The sequence below is a fragment of the Miniopterus schreibersii genome, assembly GCF_964146895.1.
Source record: "Miniopterus schreibersii genome assembly, chromosome: 3".
NCBI lineage: Eukaryota > Metazoa > Chordata > Mammalia > Chiroptera > Miniopteridae > Miniopterus > Miniopterus schreibersii.
The window spans coordinates 34,712,738-34,736,977 of NC_138103.1; the positions used below are offsets into that span (position 1 = coordinate 34,712,738).

At 41.3% G+C, this 24,240-nt stretch overlaps 1 protein-coding gene and 1 pseudogene across 5 annotated transcripts in view; one reads left to right on the forward strand and one right to left on the reverse strand.

The window, feature by feature from the left end:
- The window catches only part of ZNF608 (zinc finger protein 608), a gene marked incomplete at its 3' end in the record, with an annotated part of 103,159 nt that overhangs the window by 14,902 nt on the left and 64,017 nt on the right, over positions 1 to 24,240 (forward strand). The window lies entirely within an intron of this gene.
- On the reverse strand, positions 7,528 to 8,007 carry LOC308554434 (NADH dehydrogenase [ubiquinone] flavoprotein 2, mitochondrial pseudogene; annotated as a pseudogene). The gene has a single exon. The product of its transcript is annotated as an NADH dehydrogenase [ubiquinone] flavoprotein 2, mitochondrial pseudogene (transcript).

A 24,240-nucleotide genomic window follows, 5' to 3' on the forward strand; every position in this document is an offset into this window, starting at 1 on the left:
TACTTTGTATTAGTTTCTAAATAACACCTTCACGTGTAAATAGATCAGTTGTTTTTTTCAACATCATTGTCACATATAATCATAAAAGCTCTATAATGATTGATTTATGATGTCCTTTTTTTAATGTGATATTTTCAATGTCTGTAACCCAAGGGTGGGACATCTATTTCACTTTATTTAAAACAAAACTTATTTTAAGTTATTTACTATATATAGGATATAAAATTCAAATTATTTTATTTGAAAACTTTTTAGCTATGGCAGAATTGCACAAAAGACCTAGGAGTGCTCTTTGTACTGCTTCCTTTCTTTCTACTCTATGACTAGTAGTAGAAAAAATAGGCAGATTGAAATCCTTAAAAATTTTAAATGTAGGCCTTTAAGATTGTAGAGACCTCCTAGGATTTTTTTTTTTTTTAAGAAGGGAAATAGTTGCCCCATAGTGAAATGCTCACAATAGGCACAATTGTGCTAGCCCCTCTAGTCCCGGGGTTCACTAATTACCCTTTAATGAGGTCAGTCTGCCCCGGCTTTTTTCCTACCTTGGGAGGAAAATCACACAAGACAGTTGGAGTTCAAGTGGATCTTGCTGTATTTGCAACTTAGCATAACTGCTTTGATGGCCCCCAGGGCGCTTAATTGGGGCTGGGCATTTTTGTTTTGGGGGAGACTACACACAGCTCCCCATTGTGTGAGTAGAAGCCACTGTGCATCTTGGAAGCATTACATGCTTTTGTTGATGGTGCATAGTTTTATAAACTCCAAATGAGCTTATTGCCTTTTAACCATTGGGAGCACTAAATAATGGAAGAACCTAGAAGTCTCTGGGTTGGGTAGCTGCCAAGCAGTTAAAAAAAAAAAAAAAAAAAAAAAAGGAATGAATGCTTTAATTGTAAAGCAAACCATTTGTTTACAGATTAAGATTTATTTGGTCACCAAATCCTATGGACCAGGAGTGAAAGAATGAGGCCTTAAGGTATAGGAATTGAATGCCCAGTGTTATGTTTTGTGATCTTGCTCAGCTGCTTTACCCGTTTTTCACAATAGAAGAAGGAATGAATGGTTTAATGGTGAGAACTGCCTGACCAAATGTACTTCTTAAGCTATAAAGAGAGGGGAGAAAGGAGGAGGCAGGTTGTCATTTCTTTGCTGCCTGGTCAGGAAGCTAAAATTTGAAGGTGCTTCCAACTGAGAGGGGGACAGTGGCTGATTTTGAATTTTCCTGTTTGTTCACATGACTGGGAATGGTGGTGGTGGTGGTGGTGGTGGTGGTGGTGGTGCTGATGGTGGTGCATGTAGGGAGTAAAGAGTGGAACAGAGGTGTGTGGGAAAGGGGGTAGTTGGTGTAGAGCCTTTGTTAAAGTGGCTCTAGACAGTGCACTTCTCTTGAATAATTGGGGCCATTTATGGAATCCCCCACTATTTCATTATCATTAGTTAGGGGCCATGGTACTAAATAGAGAGGAGCTCTGCAGCAAGGACAGTGAAGTGGTATAGCAATGGGGGGGGGGCAGGGGAGCACAGTTGCTTGGCAGCCAGAATTTCAGATTTTTTTTTTTTAAGGATTGGATTGTATCTAATAGAAGTCATGGCATTTGTTCCCATTGTAGTTATTGTCTGTCCTTCTGATCCTTGTATGAATAAATGGTTTAAGGAATCACTAGTAAAGTGTTGTTTTCCAGAAATATCATTTTGAACACTCCTCAGTTTAGTTTTTATTTTTACATTAATCTTGGGAGTAAAACCGTTGATCTTAAAGTGCTCTTTTGTGTATAAACTGTCACCCTAATGATGACTCAAGATACTTACAAGTCTTGTTTCTCCATGATGTCTTTGCGTTTCTGTTTGGCCATGAAAAAGCAAAGCCCATTCCTTCTGGGACAATAAAATTACTTGTTTGTTGCTTGATGCATTTTAGGTAAATTGAATGTTTAAATGTGTTAAAATGTCTTAACATGATCTTGTTTCGTTTTGCTCCTTACTAAATTCTGGTACTGTTATTTCGGTGTCATGGTCCTTCTGGTTTTTGAGTCTAAATCGTGGCTGATAGCTTCATTTTACAGATCTATTTCTTTGGGGGGTGATGGTGAGCAACAGGAGGGTAAGAGGAATGGGAGAGCAAAAAGGGTGTAAAGAATTAGGTCTAAATGGATTCAGCCTTGTCAAACTGGTGATATTTTTAATGTGCTGTTGTTCATTCCAAATGCTTTTTTATTAACATTTTCTACCTTAGTGAACAAAGAGACTGGATTTTACTTCCGTGAACATCCAACATAATTTTTAAAGTGTCACACTTTTAAAAATCTCATAAAGTTTAGCACTTTTATAGTTATGAAGTACACTAAATTTGTGTAAATATCTTTTTAAAAAATCATGTATAAAAAAAATCATGTTTTACCAAAGAGGTAAATCCCTGACTATGCTCACCTAAATTTGATATCTTTTGGTGGTGTTTGACTGTTAACATGTGCTCAACCTCGGTTTACTTAGCAAACCATATAACAAAAGTGCCAAGATAAAAAACATAGCTCATGCTAATATTTGTGACAGCTTAGAGGCTTTACAAGCTTGAAATCTCTTTACAGTTTTAATCCCTCTGGGAAAGAAAGTTTTTTTTTTAAAAAAATCAAATTGTCAGTGTTTCTACAATGTGAATGCTTCTGAGGGTTTAGAAAACCTCCTAAGCATACTATGTATTTCTGTGAGTTTAGTGCTTGCTCACATGTACATAAAGCATGGGGGATTGGTGCTGAGCTTCCTGCTTATTAACAAGGGTTCCCCTTGTGTCTGGTTCCTCCTCTCTAACCTCTCTATGGGTACTATTTAAGTGGATGCTTTTTGTTGCCCACATAAAATGTAAAAGGAAAAATGCCAACCTTTTTAAGATGCTATGAAAATGATTTTTGTAAACCTGCTTACATTCAAGTCTAGTACTTTCTATCTTATGTCTCATATTAAAGGCTTAGTTAAAGTCTCCTTTGAACGACTAGCATGTGAATCCATAAGCCTGCTATAAATTCATGTACATTATTTCCTTGTAAGAACCAGTGTTCTCCACTTACCTGAAGTTAGTACAGCTGCGGAATTAACTTCCAGCAGATCATCTTTCCCGTGTTAGATGGATGGCAGTTCTGTAACATCTGCTGTTTACTGGTGATTGGACGACAACACAGAATCACTTGCCCTTGTTGGATTTCTGCTAACATATTGAATCTTAAACACTTTGAATTTTCCTTTTCTGACACTTATGGTGAAATGTGAAGAGGTTTGAAGACTTTTATACTTAAAAAATCTAGAAAATGCCCAATGTATTCAAATGACATTGTTACTGGTGTTCAACACATAGATAGATACAGATCTCTTCAAATGGCCTCTGGATTTGGTGGGCACACACTGGAAGTTAATTGGTGGTGGAAAAATAGGTACTGTTTTATCTTTTGTCTATAAAATAAATTGTGGAAGGTTTTTGAAGAATTTCATTTTAGAGGTGTTACAATTCACTTTGGAATCTAAAGAGTGATACTAACTGTATAAGTATTCTGTGCAATAAGGTATAGCTGCCTCCATGTTATCTGAGCCTGAATGTGCGTGCATAATTGGAGAGATTACTGGAGAGAGAGTGTTTTGCTGTGGTAGATGTGGTTTAAATCCTAGCACTGAGCATAGCATTTACTTTCTCAGCTTACCCACAAAATCTGTGACTAATTTGGTGAATGTGAAGATTTTTGTCCAGATGGTTAGGTTTAATTGTAAAAACTGGAAGGATTTCAAAGTACCCTTTGAGGGAGTTGGGGGAAACAACAACTAAGCAACAAAAAAGAATGAAAAGTAATTGCAAGTCACTAAATATAGCATACTTGTATGTTATGTATTTATAAACACACAGACACATATACTTACACATACACATGTATCAGTGATTTTCAACCTTTTTCATTTCATAGTACATATCAACTAATTACTAAAATTCTGCAACACACCAAGAAATACACTTTTTGCCAATCTGACAGAAAAAAAATAGGTATAATTTTGATTCATCCACACTGGGTGGTTATTGTGTTGGATGTTGTCATTTTTTTAATTTGACAATCTAAGGGAAAAGAGGTCAGTGCCCTGACTAAATAGTCAGGTAGTGCCTGTTTTAAAAATTCTTGTGGCACACTGGTTGAAAATTGCTGATATATATAATAGTCAAGGAACAGCTCGAAGAATCTATTCCACCGGTCCGCATGAACAGATAGGATCAAGAAGAGAAGTGATTTTTAATGTTTAATGATTTAGTATGTCTGTTTAAAGTGATCTGGCCTTTCCTGGGCTCAAAATAGGTTTCCTTTCCAGTGAGTTAAGAAGTTGCCACTTTCCTGTGACCTGCTCTCCTTGGTTAGAGCGTTGGCAGTTGCCTCATTAGACCCTAGGGAATACCACCTCGCCCGGGCCTTGGCTCCTGTCCCCTAGCTGTGGTGCTCTCTGACGCCTGGGCCAGCCTGCTGTTTAGACGCTGCAGCTGTGAAGCTCAAAGAGGGAGTAGGCTTGCAGAAAGGGGCAGTTAGATGGTGATTAGTGCTGTCAGAAGACCAGCCTACTTTCAGCGTCTACTTACTCTTCACAGTTCTTTCACTTGCTGGCCATGCTGGAATGAGTACAATGATCTGAGCTGATGCTTTTAAAGCTACTCAAGACTTTCTGCTGGTTGCCTCCTGTGCGGATCAGAGCTTAACAGGGTAGATTGGCTCCTCTTCTGATTTAGATGGGGAAACCCCTGACCTAACTCTTAGGCCAATGAATTAGATTTGAACTAGGTAGGCTAATAGGGCTCCACAGTGAACTTTGTATTACTTAGAATTATAAGGAGAGAGAGGGAAGAAAAGTAATGTATCATGGACAGGAGGTTAGACCATGGGGCTGTTGATAATATCTGCTTTATTTTAGTAGAAGGCCTGGGATTTATGGCACAGTGATCTACAGGGAAAGCAAATAGACACGTTTCTTTCACAGGAATGGGAAATGCCCAAATATTTATATATAAACACATTTCATAATATTCAGAAAATGTAGAGAAGTGGTTAAATTTGTATGTATTGTACTTGCTGTATATCCATTGCTTTAATATTTGATAATTGAGTTCTCAGCATTTTAAAATGGCACAAGGAACGAGTCTGAAGCTCTCTTTCACAGTAAGGAAGATAAGCAGCAGGCCAGCTGTACTGGGCTAGTGGTTTTCAGATTATGGAAAACCTGTGAAATCTAGGCCAAGAGAAGGTGCTTCCTGAGGAGCAATAAGTGTAGATCTTTGAGGCATGGGAGAGTGGGATAAACCAAAGGCCAGCGGCCCCAAAGCAGAGGTGATCTTTGCGTTCATATCCTTGGCTAAGTTCCTTTTTAAAAATATCTTTATTTTGCCTTCTGATGTGTCCTTATCTGCTTAGAGCCTAATTTTTCTCCATTTATCTATATCTTTGTCTTCCACTAGCACTCCATTGAATGACCTTCATGGTGATTTGAAGAAGGTGACACTACCTCATTGGGAGTGGATTTTGAAAGGCCTAAGAACAGAGCTCAAATGTGGGGACTATGTAATGAGGGAGAGGCAGGAGAGCTTGTATGGTGTCTTAAATCACATCTTTTCTGCCCCAAAGCTGGCTCTTTGTAAAGCTGGTTTTGGAGAGAATCTTTTCTTCAGATATTTGAAGGTGGCAACAAGGTGTAAGTGGTAAGGTTGAAACAGGGTCTGACATGGCTTTTTTTTTTCTTTCTGATTTTACAGTGGGTATTTTAAGGCACTTTTATAACTAGTGTAAGGAATGAGGTTCATTAGGCAAATGAGATCCTGAGGATTGATACTGCCATTAAGTTATGGGGTGAGTCAGACTTGAGAGTAGCAGTAGTGTTGTACATTTCTATTTTCCATACTTGTTAATACATATATGTTATATAATATGTACATATATAGATACACATTTATATAAGTTCTGTTTTTCCCCACTGCACATTTCTAACATACCTGAATAATTTGATTTGAGGAATAGAAATAGTAGCAATGTGTGTAGCTGAAAAAGATACTGTGAGTGCACATGTACAAGGTCACGGTGGAATTTCAAGGACACAGGTCAGAGAGATAATGGGTGTGATAAACTCACCACTAACCTCTCACCTCCTCGCAGTTCACCGCAGGCCAGCGTTCCCCACAGTTTGTGCAAGCTGTTGTGCTTTTTCTTTCCTCTGATACCTTGACTTGAGCAAAAGAGAGGGTTGTAGGACTGACAACACAGGGTTGTATATTCTTTCTGTTGGAAATCTTGGCACATCTTAGGACACAGTGGAGAGAAGAGGCTTACTGGAAAACAGAGTAGAAGATTTGTCTACTTGTTGAGAACTTCTGTTGACTTTAAGACCTTTGGCACTAGGAACTGGGTGTAAGAGATAGGGTTGAAGCAGGGTCTGATGTAGCTATGGTTCTGAGGCCCAATTATAGAGTAGAGAGCTGTGTCAAGTATAAACATGAGGTGGGAGAGAAAAAACAGATTGAGCATCTGACTTGAGGGGAATCAAAGCCTGGACTCCTGATTGATTGGATGTTTGCACTGTTTTCTGGACATGCTTCTTAGTCTCCCTCTCGGCTGACTGCACATGCTGTTAAATCCATCCAGATAACACACGTGGAATATGTTCTGGGCACATCGTGTGCAGACTGGATTGGGCGTTGGGCACAGGCCAGATAATGCAGGGCCTTGTAGGCCGTGGTAAAGATTTTCGCTTGAGGATGATGAAAAACCTTTACAGAATTTTGAGCAAGGGAGTGACATGATTTGTTTCTGAAAACTTGCTCTTGACTGCTGTGTGGAGAATTGATTGTAGAGAGGCAAGAAGAGAAGTAGGGAAATCGGTTACAAGACTTCTTCAGTGGTCCCAGCAAGAGGATGGACTTTTTTGGTCGTCATGAAGTTTGTGAGAAGTGTTGGATTGTCTAAGGTAATGAGGACAGGACTTGGATATGGAGCTGTGAGGGAATGAGTATTAAGGATAACATCTAGAATTTTGGGGGTAGATGGAATCAAGAGTTGAAACACTTTATTTTATTTTATTTTATTTTATTTTATTTTATTTTATTTTATTTTATTTTATTTTATTTTATTATTTTTTGGTAAAGATTTTTTACTGATTTTTTAGAGAGAGAGGAATGCAGAGGGAGGGAGAGAGAGAAACATCAATCTGCTGCCTCCTGCTTGCCCCCCACCGGGGACCGAGCCCACAACCCCAGGCAAGTGCTCTGACTGGGAATCCAACTGGCAACTTTTTGGTGCACGGGACACCACCCAACCAACTGAGCCACACCGGCCAGGGTTGGAACACACTTTTGATGGACCCCATGGCTGCCAGGTAATGATGCCCAATGGGGTGGCCCGTACTAGAGACATAGATTGGGAGAAGTGAGCTTCATAGTTTCAGGGCTGGCAGAGGTCACCTGAAGAGTGTTTTTTGTTGTTGTTGTTGTTTACTTTTTTATTTTTTAGATAGGAAATTCATATTTTATTTCTCCAGTGACATATTTAGTTGAATATAAATTAAATGCACACCAAAGCCAGGTCCTTTGGGTGGTTCAGTCAAAGAGGTGGGACCCCCCAGCTTGCTTACAAGAGAAATGTCCACTCCTTGGCCCATGTTTTGGAATTTTGCTAGCCTTGAGCTCATCAATAATTTCTTCAGTATCCTTCGGTGTCCGATCCTCATACTAGTTCTCATTTATTTGAACCATTGGTGCATTTACACAGGCCCCTAAACGTTCTACCTCTATAAGAGTGAAAAGTTTGTCAGGTGTAGTCTCTCCAACCTTTATTCCAAGCTTTTTCTCAATGGCCTCCAGGATGCTGTCTAGAGTTTTGAAGCATGCAGGATACAGACCTGAATGTGATGCTATCCAACTGGCTTTTGATTATACCCTGTATAAAAAGTTGCTACTTTATATACTCTCATTGGAGATACTTGTAAAACTTCTGCAACCTTGTTCATGGCAGAGGTGGGCAGCCATCCATTGTTGGAAAAGAAGAGGACCCTGGCTGAGGCACGGAGCATTAGGGGGAGCCAGCATTGAGTCCACTGTGGAGGAAACCCCCCAGCGGTCTGGTGTTTCTGGAAAGCAAGCAAAGAAATTCTAGCAAGGGGTGTGTGATCAGATGTGCCAGATGCTTCCAAAAGTCAGGTTAAGATGAGACTCAGAAGACTTGTTGACTTTGGAAGGATGACTGTTGTTGTTGATCTTAACCCAAGTGGTCCTGGGGTGAGAGGTGGGGATGGGGGCAATAAAAGTCTGATTGGAGTGCTTGGATTTTACATGGGAGGTGAGGAAAATGGAAAGTGATAGATAACACACTTTTTCTATGAGGGGCAATATGAGGTTGGGGAGTAACTAAATCATTTCTTAAAGTGGGATACTCTAATAATAGCCTGTTTATATGCTGATAGGAATGATACAGGAAAGGGAGAAAAGTTGCTCAAACCAGAGAGAGGGGGGCTAAGGAGCCCTGGAATAGGCATGGGGTTGGGTGGGGAGGCTCTGTGGGCCTCTGGAGCTGGGACAGGTCCTCCATTGTAACAGGAGGAAAGTCAGGAGCTATGTACAGATGTAGGATGGTTGGTAGGTTTTGTGGTGGAAAAATGAACTTTTCATTTTTATCGTTTATGTTTAGAATATTGTTGCAGTGTTGTGATTCTTTGTAATACAGATATTGTGGACAACAATTAAATATCCATTTCCTCATTCATTCCCTGCCTCCTCCTCCAGTTTAGAGAGCTTTGACTATTTTGTGTTCTCACAATGGGCATATTAGAAAGGGGGAGGTTTCAGTGCAGGTCTCAGTTATTCTTTAATTCGTCCCCTTATTTGTTCACTCAGCAAGTATTTTTTGAATGCCTGTTATATGCCAAGTGCAGTCTGGGTCCTGGAGATACAATAGTGAACAAGTCTCTGCTCTCATGACACTTATATTCTAGTTTATTCTGGACAGATAAATATATTTAGGTTGCTCTTAAGTGCTGTGGGAGAATCGAGCAGGAGGAGGAGGCAGAGAGGGATGGCGGGAGCGTTTATATCTGTTTATGTTTGCGTCGAGATCTGATAATCGGTCACGTGCCACTTCGCAGCAGGGATGGGCTCTGGGAAGTGCCTTGTCAGGCGGCTGCGTTGTGCGAGCCTCGTGGAGTGCACTCGGGACGGAGATGCTCCAGCCCCGCTGTGATTGCACGTGCTGTTCCTGCATGCGACTGGCCCGCAGCGTCACCACCGGCACGTGACTAATGAAGTGCCTTGTGCTATGACGTTAGGACGGCTACAGTGATGTCACTCGGCTACAGGAGTTTTCCAGCTGCATTGTCATCTCCTGGGACCGCCGTGTATATGCGGTCTGTTGACAGAAATGTCGTGTGTGTGTGACTGTGCAGTGAGGAGGAGCCAGTTCTAGCCCCAGGAAGCAGGCCACGGGCAAGCCTGGAGGAGGGAGACTTTGCCAAGGCGTCGGGTGGCTGAGGCGAGAGGAGAGGCCTAGGAGATGAAGCCCAAGAAGGAGCATGAGGCCAGGCTTCAGGGAAGCCTGAAGGACCAGTAGGACTCAGACATGGCAGGGGGTGGGGGCTCTGGGCAGCGGAGCGCCAGCTGGGACCCCTGTTCGAAGGGTGTCAGTGTGTGGGCACCTACCCTGATCTTTTACCCTGAGGGCTCTGTTCCTCAGGTCTTTTGATTTCATTCTAGTCTCTAAGTGGTTAAGTGAAATGGAGGTGTTATCGTGTGTGAATGGTATCAACTGATTTCAGGTCTAAGATAATAAATATTAAGTTTTTTTTTCTCAAAGACAAAATGGTGCCTTGCTCAGAAGATATTGAAAAAGAGGCTCTTATTTTCCTAGAATGAATGTTTTCCACGTGTCTCTAATTGTGTGTACACACGTGAGCTATTGTATTGATATGGTTGATTATTACTAAAATTATGAACAACAGAAATTTAAAATAATGAGGTAGTAGTACAAATAGAAATAGAAACGCCTCTACTTCATTGGAGCCCCTGTATACTCCCTGGGAATTTAACATGCCTCGGAGAGTCCTGAGAAACTAGATGCATTGATTAAAATACTTTTTACTTGACTTAAAAGAAAATTTAAAAGCATTACCTAAATCACCCTAGCTGGCCTGGCTCAGTGGTGAGGGTGTCTGTAGCCTGCAGACTGAAGGGTCTTGGGTTCAATTCTGGTCAAAGGCACATACCTTGGTTGCAGGCTCCACCCCTGGCCCCGGTCAGGGCTCCTGTGGGAGGCAACCAATCGATGTGTCTCTCTCACATTGATGTCTCTCTCTCTCTCTCTCTCTCTCTCCCCCTCTCTCCCTTCCACTCTCTCTGAAAAGCAATGGAAAAAATATCCTCAGGTGAGAATTAAAACACACACACAAAAACAGTACATAAATACATAAAAGTTTAAATTGTACTAAAATATTATATAATGGAAAGTAGATTTTACTTCACCCTGAAGACCTACTCCCCAGAGCCAGCTACTCTGAACAGTTTTGTATGTCTTCCTTGAAATGGTCTCCATATGTTCAAGCACATATATTTATATTTCTTGTGTTGTTACACAGATCAGACATATTAAAGGAACATCTGCACCTTGTTCTTTCCCCATAACTATGTCTCGGATATCATATGTTACCTTTCTACCTTTGATTCCATAATTTATTTAACTGATCCTCTACTAATAACATTTAGGTGTTTTCCAGTCTTTTTCAGCTAGAAAATATTTCGGTGAATTTCATTTTGAATGCATTTCAAAATTTCATTGTCCCCCAACTGATTTCATCAGTTGCATTCTCACCAGACAATGGACCATGCATTGCCTATATGCCTACAGTCTAACAAATACTGTGAATTATAATTTTTTGGCTTTAATCTGTGATAACCTGATAGTTGTCTATCATTTTAATTTGCCCATTTCATGTTACCAAGACACTCTATTTATTTTCCTACATATTGACAGCTTCTAACCTCTGATTTTCTAGTGAATTGTTGGCCATTTCTTACTGATTTTTAAATATTTCAATGTGTATATAAGTAAATATACTTTTCATGTTTTGCAAATATTTTTTCATGTGCTTGCAGATTTTTTCCTATCTATTTTTATTTTGATTCTGCTTATGCTGTTTTCTTACCCCCTCTGTAAGTATCTTAAATTGTGTAGTTAGGTTTACAATTCATTTATTTTTATGGCTCCTGGGTTTTGTATTGGTGTAGAAAGACTTTTCCCCAAGACGATTAAAATTTTTTTTTCTTGCACTACTTTAATGGTAGTTGACTATATATAGTTTTCAACTCCAAGGTGAGTATGATTTTCATCTTACTGGCTTTTGCGGTTATATTTCAATATAAATTATTTTTGACTGAATATCCAAAATCCTTGAACCCTTAATTTAAAGTATTGTTTCTTAATTAGAGCTGTGCATCTGAATCAACTGAAGAGTTCTTAATCTTTTCTTTTCCCCAAATACCCAGTCCCAGGTTCCGACCCCATTATGATTCTCTATGGGGGGCTTCTTTGTGTGCATTTAGAAAAAGCTTCTGCTAGCTCATTTGAAGATGTCTTTCTTTGCTCTCTCTCCCTCAAAGACAGATGTTAGGAATGGTTATTAGAATTTCCTGGTGTTTTTTTTAAGGTTCTTTATAGAAAAATCATCACAGCATTGCTTTAAATATGACTTCATTAAGTGCTTTACAGGTGGCTAATTAGTGTACTTGGTCAAACGGGAGGTGCAGCAGGAAGGACTAATGCTTTGCAGCCCCAGCCCTAGGAATATTCACGGCCAGGTAGATACCCTCCCCAGTGTTTCCTAGAATCCGAGAGCAGAGCCATCCTGCACAGTCCCCTGCGTAAGTAGAAAAAACAGCCCTGGCTTTGCTTAGTTAGCCCTTTGGTTTAGTAGCACGCAGTAACTGTTGTGGAGGCGGGGGGAGATGTTTGGGGGTGCATGAAGCAGGCAGTTGTGAGTCCTGCCGCTCTGGGGCTGCTCGGTGGGGGTCATCTCTTCTGGTCAGCTGGGCTTCGCAAAATCACCAGTTTGCGACCAGTCAGCAGAGCACAGCCAGTGTGTCCCGCTGAGGTTGGTCTCAGGGGACCTTCAGGTAGATTGTTCCAGCAGCAGACCCTTGACTTTGATTCCTGCCTGGGTGGTGGGCCAGGGAAGAAGCTCAGGAACTGGGGATTGGGTGGATGTTTTGGCTTTAACTTCTTTTATAACCCTGGGCAAAAGCCAGTCTCTGGGCCTTAGTTTCTTTTTGGACTACATTTTCTGAGTGTCCTTCCAGTTTCAGAAAGAGTCATAATTTCCCCCACTCCTCCTTACTGCACTGGGCACAGTGTACTGTGTCTACATCTCCCCCGTTTGTTGCTGTTGTCTGTGAATGCCCGTTTCCCCTGCCAGCCTGAGACCTTTCAGGGCATGGGTGCTGTCTTATTTATTGTTCTCTCCCTAGCACCTAGCACTGTGCCTGACTCTAAGAAATGCTCAGTGAATGTGTGCTGTGTTGCAGGGAAAGGAGGGCCTCGAGGCTGGCTGCTCTAGGACCACGTCTTTTGTCTTTCTTCACTGTAGAGATCACAGGCAAAAGCGTTGCTGGGAGTTATCAGGATTTTCACATATGTTACATTTATGTGGCATTTTAAAATTCTTTAAAGCATTTATATAATCGGTTATATTGCACCTGCTTCTCTGGGTCTGGTAGAGCATGTCTGTCGAATTTTAAAGAATAAAGATAAAGATGCTTTACCCAGGAGGATTCGGCTGTGTCCAAATAACAGATTGCAATGGCGTCCTGTTTGCTGGCCCATTTTTGTCTGAGGATTTCTTTGTCACCCTGAAAACCCTCAGGGCTAACATGGAAGGCTACTCTTAAAAGAAGTCATTATCCAAGTAAGAGAGAAGTGCCTATTTATTACTACTTACAGCTTAGGTGTGACCTTGGGAAAATTGTTTAAACCAAGTTAACAATCTAATTTGTAAAAAAAAAAAAAAAAGAACCAGCCCAGGAGTTGGGAGTGTAATAAGATCTTAGGAACCCAGGGTTGGAATTTGGCCCCTTCATCTTTGGCAAAATTTGTAAAAGCATTTGGAACAGAGCCCATTCTGACAGCTTCGGTCTATAATCATTGATTACAATCATATGTCATTAATAGTCACAACTGTTGTTAAATAGAACAGTGTTTGATTTTTTTACCTTGAAGTGGCTCATTAAACTCAGCATGTTATTAAAATATATTTTTTCAAACAAAAAATACACTTGCCAATATACATTTAATAGATTGAAACTATATGTGTTTATTGTGAAAGTCTTTTTCACCTGAGTGAGTGGTTGCTGTTTGATAGCTGGGGCACGATTGTGGTCTTTCAGAGTCTCGGGTAACTCGTGTGCTTTTCTGACGTTAAGAGAGATTTTGCTGGAAGAGAAATCTAAAAATCAGATGTATTATAAAAGATAATGATGATGGTGCCCGTTAATGAGAACTCCTAACGTCTTTTGGAGGGGGCTGCTAGCAGGGCATCGGCAAAGCCTGAAAATAATTTCCTTTTGAGTTCTCCCTCCAGCCCCCAGTAAGTTTCCCAGATTAGTTATTTACTGTGAGTTCTGTTTCCTTTTTAATATAAAAAATGCAATCAGTAATAACTGATCTTTGTACAACACCTAGCATCTAGTTGCCCAGGAGTGTTTGCTGAATTCAGCAACACTATACATTATGTGTAAGTATTTCTGAAGCCATATCCTGCTGATTTTCACTTAGGCCTTCGAAGGTTGTCAGAGAGCTTGTTATTGCTCTGGTTTTACTGGTGAAGAAACCGAGGTGTAGAACTAATGCAGAGCCTCTGCTTTGCAAACGTGTATTGAGTATGCAGCACAGTGAAAGAGAAACACGGCTCTTGCCCTTGACTCTACTACCAGGTCCATGCTTCTAACTTTAGGTTAGGATTTTATTGAGCAGCTATATGCTTTTTCTCTTGGAGGCGTGGGAGGCAGAAAGTGTACCTATTACAAACACATAAACCTTTGCTTCCATAATTACATGGTTTCTCAGACTCCACAAAGACTTTGGACTCCAGGTAAAGAATCTTTGATTCAACAATTGCTTGTCAGCAAGCCCTTGAATTAAGTGACTGACACAGGGGCCACACAGCTTGACCGCTGAGAAGCAACGGGAACCCCATGCTTCTTTTCCCTCTCTTAATGTTTTCCTCACTACCCCATGCTGGTTTTGAAATGATGGACAACAAATGAAATATTAGGAGGATACTCTGTAAATATAGCATTCTACAGATAAAAATTCAAAGAGATCTCTAAGTGTCAGCAGGGGAAACCCAGGCCGTGCATTTTGTAGTGTGGCTTATGTTCATGTATTAGGGAACCTGCTGGAACCCCACTAAACCATTAGTGCCAGCTGCTTGGTTTAGTCTGATCATTTACAAAAATATAGCAGTCCTCACTGATATATATGTTAAGTACTGATATAACAGAAATAAATGTGGTGCCTGTGGCATATATCTCTGCAAATGCTTTCTATGTATGGGCCGTGAGAGCTGATTTAATCCTAATTGTAGAAATATCAGTGCGATTTATATCTGTCTTCCTGAGATGGTTGGAAAGAAGGAATTTAAGTACTTAAGGTTAGAGAGCACGAATTTTGATTTTTGTTCTACGTTGAAAGAACCATGTTGATTTGAAGAAACTCAATGTGCCCGCCAGTACTTTCATTAATTAAATTTTCGTGGATGGTGGAAATATAAGAAACGTGAGGTTTTACAAAATTTCTGATTTCCAGGGTAGAGAAAAAGCCAATGTATAGTAATTTAAAAATAATTCAATAATGACTTCATCATTTTCATTCCAGCGTTAAAAAAGGGATATGAAAGAGGCTTGCCTGTCTTTCTTTACCAAATAGCAGTTTTGCAGACCCTTACAAGTTCCCATATGTTAGTGAAAAACATTTTCCAAGAAATTGGCAGCATTGCACTTTGTAGCTGATGCCAGCTTCTTCCTTGGGCCAACTCAACAGAGGAGAGGGGGAAAAATGCCTTGTTTTAGTGGCTGAATTACTCTGACAAGCTTTCACATCGCCCCTCCTCTTATTAATATTCTTTTTGATGTGAGCTTGTAAAACAGAGGATTGGCTGTTAATCTCCACGATCTCAAGGGCTGTTGGCAGTGGCCCATAATTGATGTGTTCACATGGCTGTTGTCTGACTACTAATGATTAGACAGCAGTGTTATCTACCAGCTACATCAGTGTTGCTTATAAATCACATTTGATAAAGTGCAGTTTCATTTCTTCAAAGAGTCCGTACATGTCTACATACTTTGATAGAACTGCCAGAGGCATTTCATGATTCTTTGACAGCTTAGATTAGGTTTATTTTTCATTTCTGTTTGACAAAATATTAGACTTTCTAACGCTTGTGAAAGAGAATGTTTTTATTCCTCTAACAAGGCACTTGGAGATGATAGGCAGAGAAAGATGACCTGCTCTCCATGGGCGGGTGGGCAGGTTGGGGGGGCAGGTCCTATTTTAGCCTTTGCCACTCACGCCTAGGTGAATGGGGTGAGGCCAGGCCACTCAGAAAGAAGAGAGGAGGCCACCAGGGAGGAAGTTCTCAGAGGGTGGACCTGGACTCAGATTGTGACGTGGCTGGGACTGGCCATCTAGGACTGTGAATTTGCACTAACTGTTAGGTCATAGTGAGTGCTGACCTCAAGCATCAGGTGTGACTCCACTTTGTAGAAGGCGAGGGAAGCAAAGTTTTACAAGAGGAGGGGGTAATGGCCCTGGAAATCATATCTGTTGTCCTCCTTCAGTGCCCATATGGGGACACTTCGTTGGCTAAGGACACATCCATCTGCCCAGAACTCTGGGCACTGCAGAGCTGAGACCAGGTTGCACATTGCATATGCATGGTGGGCTTCAATTGGGAACGCTGAGTCTTGGGCCTTTATTCTACTCTAAACTCCTCATCTATAAAACAATCAAAAAAGAGAAAATAATTTCTGAAGTCATTCTGCTGCTCTCCTTGAGTATCTTTGCATATCGTTGGGCTGTGTTATTCCAGAGCCCCTCAGTCTTTTTGCTAACATGAGTTAATTTATCTTTACTTATTTATTTTCTAGGTCAAATATTAGATATCAAAGAAGTGGTTATATCCTATTTGATTTTAAGAAATGGAATATTTTACTGGGTTTAAAAAATCACATTGCTTTTAAGAGACATTAGTATTTCAAGGTGTATCAGAGGTTAAATATTTTATCAAAATATACAACTTTTATTTAGAATGAAATTATGTGGCAAAGATTTGAGAGTTGGGGTTTTGTTGATAAATTGTTATAGTTAGGAGTTACTAGAGTTCTAGAATATGAGACTATAAGAACACCAAAGCTACCTGAAACGAATTTCCCCTTCCCCACTCCACCCCCCCAAACAGAAGTTACACCAGATCTTGTAGTGCTTCCCAGTTTTTATTAAAGACATAAAGTTGCTAATTAAAACAAATGCTTGATAGATGTGCCTTTTATATAATATTTGGTATTTTACATACATAAAACTATTTTTTCCAGTTTAGCTTACTTGTATCCTCACTTCTAGGTGCCAGATTTATTCCTTAGCTGCCTAACAGCGGCTCTGACATGAGCACTCTTTTTCCCCTAGTAAATTTTAGGGCTGTAATTGAAATAAGCACTATAATCAAGTAATAAATATTTATTGATACATATTAGCATTGAAACCAAAGGTACTTAACCAAGCTGCTTATCTTAAAATGATTTGTGGTTGAAGGAAATACCTCCCCCCGCCCTTTTTTTTTTATTAAACAAAACAATTTAAATGTGAGTTATTTTGGTTCTGGTTATTGGATTTTAATGCACCATGGAAAAATATTCATGATTAACTTAAGAGAAGATAGTCTTTCAGTGATGTAAATGGATTCTTCATTTAGTTTTGATATATAAAGCAACTATATTAGAGTTTCTAATGTAGCTATAAAATATGAAAAAACCTATTAAAAGATTGAGTATGGTTTTGATTATATAAAATATGTGCATATGGAAAGGCTGGATAGTACTATTAGAAGTAAGAAAAAAGGAATGTTGTAAAAGATTTTTTTGCCATCTTTAAATAATGTTTTGTTTACAAAAGTAAAATATGTATATATGAGTTTTATGAAATGTATTACCATCATGGCAAAAATAAGTATGCATTCTTCAATTTTAAAAAGATACCAGTTCTTCTTGACTGATGATTTAAATCTTGATTCAAATGAACTTAATTTAAATTTAGCTTAGTCTAATGCTAACACTGTTTGCAGGTGTTTATCAACTAACTGGAAATTCCTGTAATATTAAGGGAGGCATAATAGAAATATATATTTTAATATAAGCATGGAAACTATTGCCCACAGGGCGCTTTTAGTTTGATGTTAGTATATAGAATATGTCTATCATCTGCTTTTTTTTGGCTACGTCATACAAAATTTCTTATTTATTGGTTGAGAAATGTTGGACTGGTTATAATGTCCACCTGTTTATTCTGGAGCTGATCTCTTACTGTTCTATGTGACCAAGATTTAGAGCAGGTATTATTTGATAAGTATGAGATTGGGTGAATTGCCTCTAGTATTAGTCTTAATCATTTGTGATATCATCTAAAATCTATTCTGAAACAAGACAGTAAAATAAAATATTCTGGAACTAGGGGTGCTAAGAGATTGTGGCCCATCTCCCACCCTCATTAAGCCCTCATTCCTTTTCGACTCTAAAGAGTAAATAACTAAAATGGATTAATGACTGTATATCCCAGTGAAAATAATCATATTCACTTTTGTGCATTCTTTTGAGACCATTTTCATAGTTTACTTTAATTCTTTAAGTAACCCCTATGAAATAGCTAAGGCTAGCATTCTTAATGCCATTTTACAGATGCTGACACTGGAAGATCTCTACCTCATTCTTAGGCCGGGGTGTCTCCCAGGACACTGGCTTCTTGAAGTGGAAGAATTACTGTGTCTCCCAAATAAAATCTTGCTCTGTACTTGATTCTAAATAACTTACGTTCAGTTATAGATCTAGATATTGTGAAGTTTTCCATTTCATTTGAAAACCATTCTTTGGTTTTCAGAGATCATAGTAGCATGTTTTTAAGTGTTGGTTTAGCCACATGACAAATAAGGCCTGTAAATGCGCTGTTTAGGTGGGTGGGCACAGTACATGCTGGAGATGACAGTCATAGCTAACTTTTGTTGAACACCTAATATATTGTTGGGATAGTAAGGGCTTTATGTAGATTAACTCATTTGATGTGTCTGTTACATTAAATACAAATCGCTAATCCCCACTGTAGGTAAGGAAACTGAGGCTTAGAAAAGTAAAAATTTAAGATTGTGTAGCTAGTAAGGGAATAATCTGACAGTCAAACACAGAGACTACATTCTTAGTTTTTACACTCTGGTACCCAGTTCAAAAGCATTGCTGGGACACTTGGCCTGAGACATTGACCTGCCTGTCATTTTTCTCTGAGAAGGAGCTTCTGGGACTGATGGTCTTAGTTGTCCCATTCATGACTAGACCTGTGGGTGAAAGAACTCCAGGTGTCCGGGATTGCTGATTGCTGGATTCATTTCTGGTCTCCAACAAAATGTGTTTGAGAACATCAATTATTTCATCTAATGCATTTACTTATAAGGAAATTAAACTATCCTGGTTTTCAAGATTAACATGTCATAAAAAACACCTTGCAGTTACACAGGATGGTTTCGTCTGTTCTTATAGGAGTAGAGAGGTGTAATTTGTTGAAAATAGTTTTGTTGTTTTAATTTTACTTGTGTGTAAGCGCTGTGCAGGCAGGGGCCTTGTCTGTCTTATTACATTAGTGCCAAGCACAAAGGCTGGCATTATAAAGAGTTGTGCAGTAGATATTTATTGAATGTTTTAAGTTAGAATTGAAATATGCCTCCTTGTGTCTCTTTTCTGTGTTATCATTCCTGGGGTTTATTGGGGAAGCTAAAAAGCAGTGGGTACAGTAATTATTTTCCTCTTCCCTCATTCAGAAGTAGATGTGTGTGCTTCTTTTCCCATGTACTTGTCCCCCCCCCTTGTTCCCCTTTCTTCCTGTGCTCTTCCAACACTCCTCCCCCACCCCCTCTCCCTTCTCCTCTCCACCACCTTACACTAGAGTCCAGGGTGGACCTAAGTGAGCTATTGAAAGGAGAGCTGCTGCCGGGGAGGTGGGGAGGGTACAAGGGGGATAAATGGTGATGGGAGGAGACTTGCCTTGGGGTGGTGGACACACAGTACAATGTACAGGTGATGTGTTGTGGAATTCTGCACCTGAAACCTGTGTAATGTTGTTAACCAGTGTCACCCCAATAAATTCAATAAAAAGGAAAAAAAAGAAAGAGTTGACTCTTGAACAACATAGGGTTAGGGGTGCCAACCCCTCTGCGCAGTCAAAAGTCTGCCTATCAATGTTTTTCTCTCACATCGATGGTTTTATCTCTCTCAAATCAATAAAAACATGTTTTTAAAAAGTTAAAAAATCTGCCTATAAACTTTGAATGCCCTACAACTTAACTACTAATAGCCTACTGTTGACCCAAAGCCTTACGGATAACATAGTCAACACACATTTTATATGTTATATGTATTATATACTGTATTCTTACAAAAGTAAGCTAGAGAAAAGAAAAAGTTATTGAGAAAATCATAAGAGAAAATACATTTACAGTATTTATTGAATAAACCTTAGGTGAACCTGCACAGTTCAAACCGATGTTGTTCAAAGGCCAACTGCCACTAAGTAGACCAAGGGTCATCAAGCTCTTTCTGTCAAGAGCCAGTAGGAAATATTTTAAGCTTTGTGGGCCCAGATGCAACAAGGATATTATGTAAGCACTTACATAATGAAAGAGAGAAAACAACTTCTACAGATTTTTTTAATTGATGAAAATTAAAACCTAATGATAGTAATTGAGTACAATTTGTTTGTAATACAGGTCTTCTAACGAGAAGAATGGAACTCTCTTTATGGGGGGTGGAAATAACATTTCACTTAATATGGGATCACAGTTAGTGGTGCTATCATTAAGTCGATTGTAAAAATTCATTTGTGAAAAACATTCTTAGCTTGTGGGCTTGTACACAAAAAATTGGCAGTGGGCCGATGTGGCCGACAGACCCTCATTTGCTGACCCTTGAACGAGACTGTGGAGTAAAAGGCATCGTGACAGGGTCAACTGCCCTCCCTGTTCTTCCTCCGTAAGGCTCACTGCTCCGAGACTGGAAAGGGGAGGTGTTCACATCGGGAGGAAATGGGATCTGTAGCCTGGGAGCAGGAACCTAGGGAAGGAGGGAACATCGTTTTAAAGGTATGAGAACAGGGAGAAGGGAAGCAGAGCACGTTTCTCTCTGTCCAGGGCCCGCAGTGATTCTCCAGGGGAGGTGCCTTGGACGCCACAGGGCATCACCCTGGGAGGGACAAGGTCGGGTGGGTCCGTTTGAATGGGGATACCCGCTGGATTGTGGTGCAGCCTCCTGCAGCGAGGCCTCTTCCAGCTCGGTTGCCTGCGACCTGAAAAGGTGGAGGGAGCAGGCTTGGGGGTGGAGTCCGGGCTCTCAAAGATCAGGCCAGCTAAGTGAAGAGCCGGCTGCAGCCGTGCTGTTGAATCGTGATTTCATCTCCTAAATGGAAACAGGAGATTCCAGGGAGGTATAGGGGCCACGCCATGGGGCTGCCAGTGGCTGTTCGAGCGAAATCAAGGGTTATATGAGGAATGATTAGCTTTTAAAAAACTTGCTCTTTTGGCAGGTAGAGGGGAGGGAGGGGCCCTAGGCCAGCACCTCAGGGGTGGAGCTCTTCAGGGCACTGTTTTCCCGACTTCCCTGGGGTGTTGGACACCAGACCCCTCTGATCTTAGAGCCTCTCTCCTCTGGCTTCAGGGACTCCGCTCTCTCCTGGTTTGCTGTGACCTCAGTAGCCACTCCTCCCCTTTCTGCCTCAGCGGTGTCGGGACCTGCAGGGCTCTGCCCTTTCTCTTCATACCCTTTACATTTTCCCTGAGCTGTCTCATCCGCTTCTTTGGCTTCGCCACTTTCTCTGTGCCAGTGAACCCCCTCTAGTCTAGATAATTCTCTTGAGTTCCACACAGTTCATGCCACCTGCCTGATACATCTCCCTACAGGTGACCGTCCGCCCACTGTCCCTGTCCCTGGGAATGATGCCCTCACCAACTGAAACAGAACCCTGGGACTCCTCTCGGAGTTTGCCTTCCTCCCCCGCCCTTGCTGAGAGCCCTCTGTCCCCACCCCGCCGCAGCCGCCACCTCCTCCAGGATGACTGCAGCAGCTTCCCAACTGCCCTCCTTCCCCACCCTCACCCCTCTCCTCTCCTCTCCCTGCCCCCGCCTGTGTGCTCCCTACCAAGCGAGCCAGCCCATCCTCCCAGGCCCCTGCTGGAACCTCCTCAGGCTCTGTCCTCGCTTCCCAGTGACCCCCGTCCTCTTAGCCTGGCCTGGGCTCTTTTGAGTTCCTTATTCGGTAGCCTCAGCTCTCCCTCTTATCCCTAAGCCCGGGCGTGTTGGACTCCTGTCCCCAGTGACTCAGCTCTGCCTGCACCCCCCTTCCCTTCCCTTCCCCAGGTTCCATCCTGCACCTTCTGGGTCTCCTTCTAGCACCCTCCCCGCCCCACCCCGGGGCTCCCACAATGCCCTGGGCCTAACTGACGGCCTCAGCCCTGACCACAGGCTGCTCTGCGGCCACCGCTAGTCCCCTCTGGTACCTCTGGCCCCTCCACAGCTCCTGAGGCAATGCTTGGCACCTCTTGGCACCTGGCAAAAATTTGTTGGATGATGAGACGACTTCCCATGGTGAGGCAGCTTTAAGCGGCGGCCCTTATGCAGGGGAGGGCCTGGGATCGGTACACTGTCCCCCTGTCACACACACTGGGTCCTTGTACCGCCGTTGGCTTGTTGATTTCAGGACCTCTGCGTGAGGAGTCCGGGTAATAGCCTTAATCCTGTGCCTTCTCCTTTCTGCATTAGCATTTGGTTACTTTTATTCTAAAGTGGAATGGTTTAGCATCTTTTAATTAAAAATTAGTTTTTAAAAACATAACGAAAGTAGTACATGTTCATGTTAAAACTCACGCAGCACAGAAGGTGTAAAATGAAAAGCGATCCCCCCTGCATGTTTTTGTGTATACAATTTCTGAAAGGATGCATAAGAAACTGTTAGAGGAGGGGTTCTCTCTAGAGAATGACCTGTATTGGGTTTTGTAGCCTGCTCTGTTCTCAGGAGGGAAAACAGAATTCTGGACCCATGAGCAGCTCTTATTTTGTGGGGGCAGGGGGGTTATGAGAAGAAACTTTTAAAAGTTTGGGTTATGGTACAGAACTTGGTAGAGGTCATGATGTTCCTGCAAGGATATCTATCTATGACCCTGAGAGGTGATTTTTCTGTTAAGACCTCAGTTTCCTCAGTTTCCAAAGTCAGATGAGAAGGCTTGCCCTTTCCTTTCATAGACTTGTAATAAGAATTAATATGTCTCTACGGTGTCCTTGGAAATAGGTATGCAGATACCTGTAGGACCGGAGCTCCATGATTTTATCTCCCTCTGTAACCTTTTTCTCTGTGATAAACTATGGAGATCTTTACTGAGTTGTTTGATTTGCTATGAAATTAAAATTTCAAAGCTTTCTTTAATTTATTGAGATTGATCAGTACTTAGAATCCGCATTTGGGAGGTCTGGAGGGAAGAGGGACAAGGTGTTCATGCTGAGCCTCTTAGACATGCACTTAGGTGAGGAATGTTTAGATTTGGCAGAGAGGAGAGCGAATGGTACCAAGATAGTGTGCAGGCAGGGGGGCAAAATTGCCTCCTTCGGTGGCTGGCCCACCATGCTTGGGGGAAGCAGGTTTTTGCCCCTTTCCAAGGTACCAGCTTGGTTCCCACACAGTGTGACTCAGGCACTTCTTTGTTATCTGTAGGACCAGCATGTGTTGATAATTCAGATGTCTAAAGTACTCCTTTTAGGTGGTTGCAAGTGAGATTTCATAGTATAAGGTAAAGAAGTGCTATTAGTAGAGATGATTAGGAATAAGGTGATTCCCCTACCCCCACCCCCTTCCCCTTGCAACAGACTTTTCTTTACTTCCTCTGCCTCCACTCTCCCTTCTTAAAATAATGTCTGTGTCCAACATGGATGGACCCGGAGAGTATTATGTTAAGTGAAATAAGCCAGTCAGAGAAAGACAAGTATCATATGATCGCACTTATATGTGGAATCTAATGAACAAAATAAAGTAGCAAACAAAATAGATCCAGAGACATAGAACTAGGAGCAGTCTGACATATTTCAGTGGGGGGGGGGGGGATTAATCAAAGAACTTATATGCATATAAGCATAAACCCATGGACACAGACAATAGTGTGGGGAAGGTCTGGGGGGGGGCGCGGCTGCGGGGTGGAGAGGGTCAGTGGGGGGGGAAAAGGGACATCTGTAATATTTTCAACAATAAAGATAAAGAAAAAATAATGTCCGTGTCCAGAAGAGTGAGGATGAGAGGCCTCCAATCTTTTCCTAGTTTCAGGAGAAATTTAGGGTCATGCAAAGACCAGCAGTGTATTGATGGCCAGAATCTACTAAGATACCCAATATTCAGAGGTTTTGACATGGATTTGTATCAGTGCACCCATGTTAAGCAAAATCCATAGTTAGGAATCTAGAGTTTTACTGTTGAGCTTCTTTTTTAAAAGTTTCCCTCTTAAGGTTTGGGGACCAGATCTAATGGACAGAAATGGGATTTGTATGAAGCTTTTCAGGAATTCCCCTTTGTGCAAAATAAAGGGGCTCGTGGAAAGGATACATCCAAGACAGAGGTTTTTAGTACTTTTATGACAGTCTCTTTTATTTGCGGCTTGTTTTTGTTTTTCAAGTGTCTTTGGGAGTAGGCGGGATGAGAGGAAATCAGACAACCCTTACGAACAAGATAGAGAACACGGATCATTTACTGCTACTATTTAAAGTACACCTAGCTCCCTGCGCCCTGGAACATGTCAGCGGCACTTTTGAAGCAGATGAACAGTCTGTGGCTCAGCAATAAGACAGTTTTGTTTCCCCCCCAGAGAACACAAATGAGGCTAAGTATGTGATCACTGATGTGGCTGGTGGAAATGTCCCCTCCAC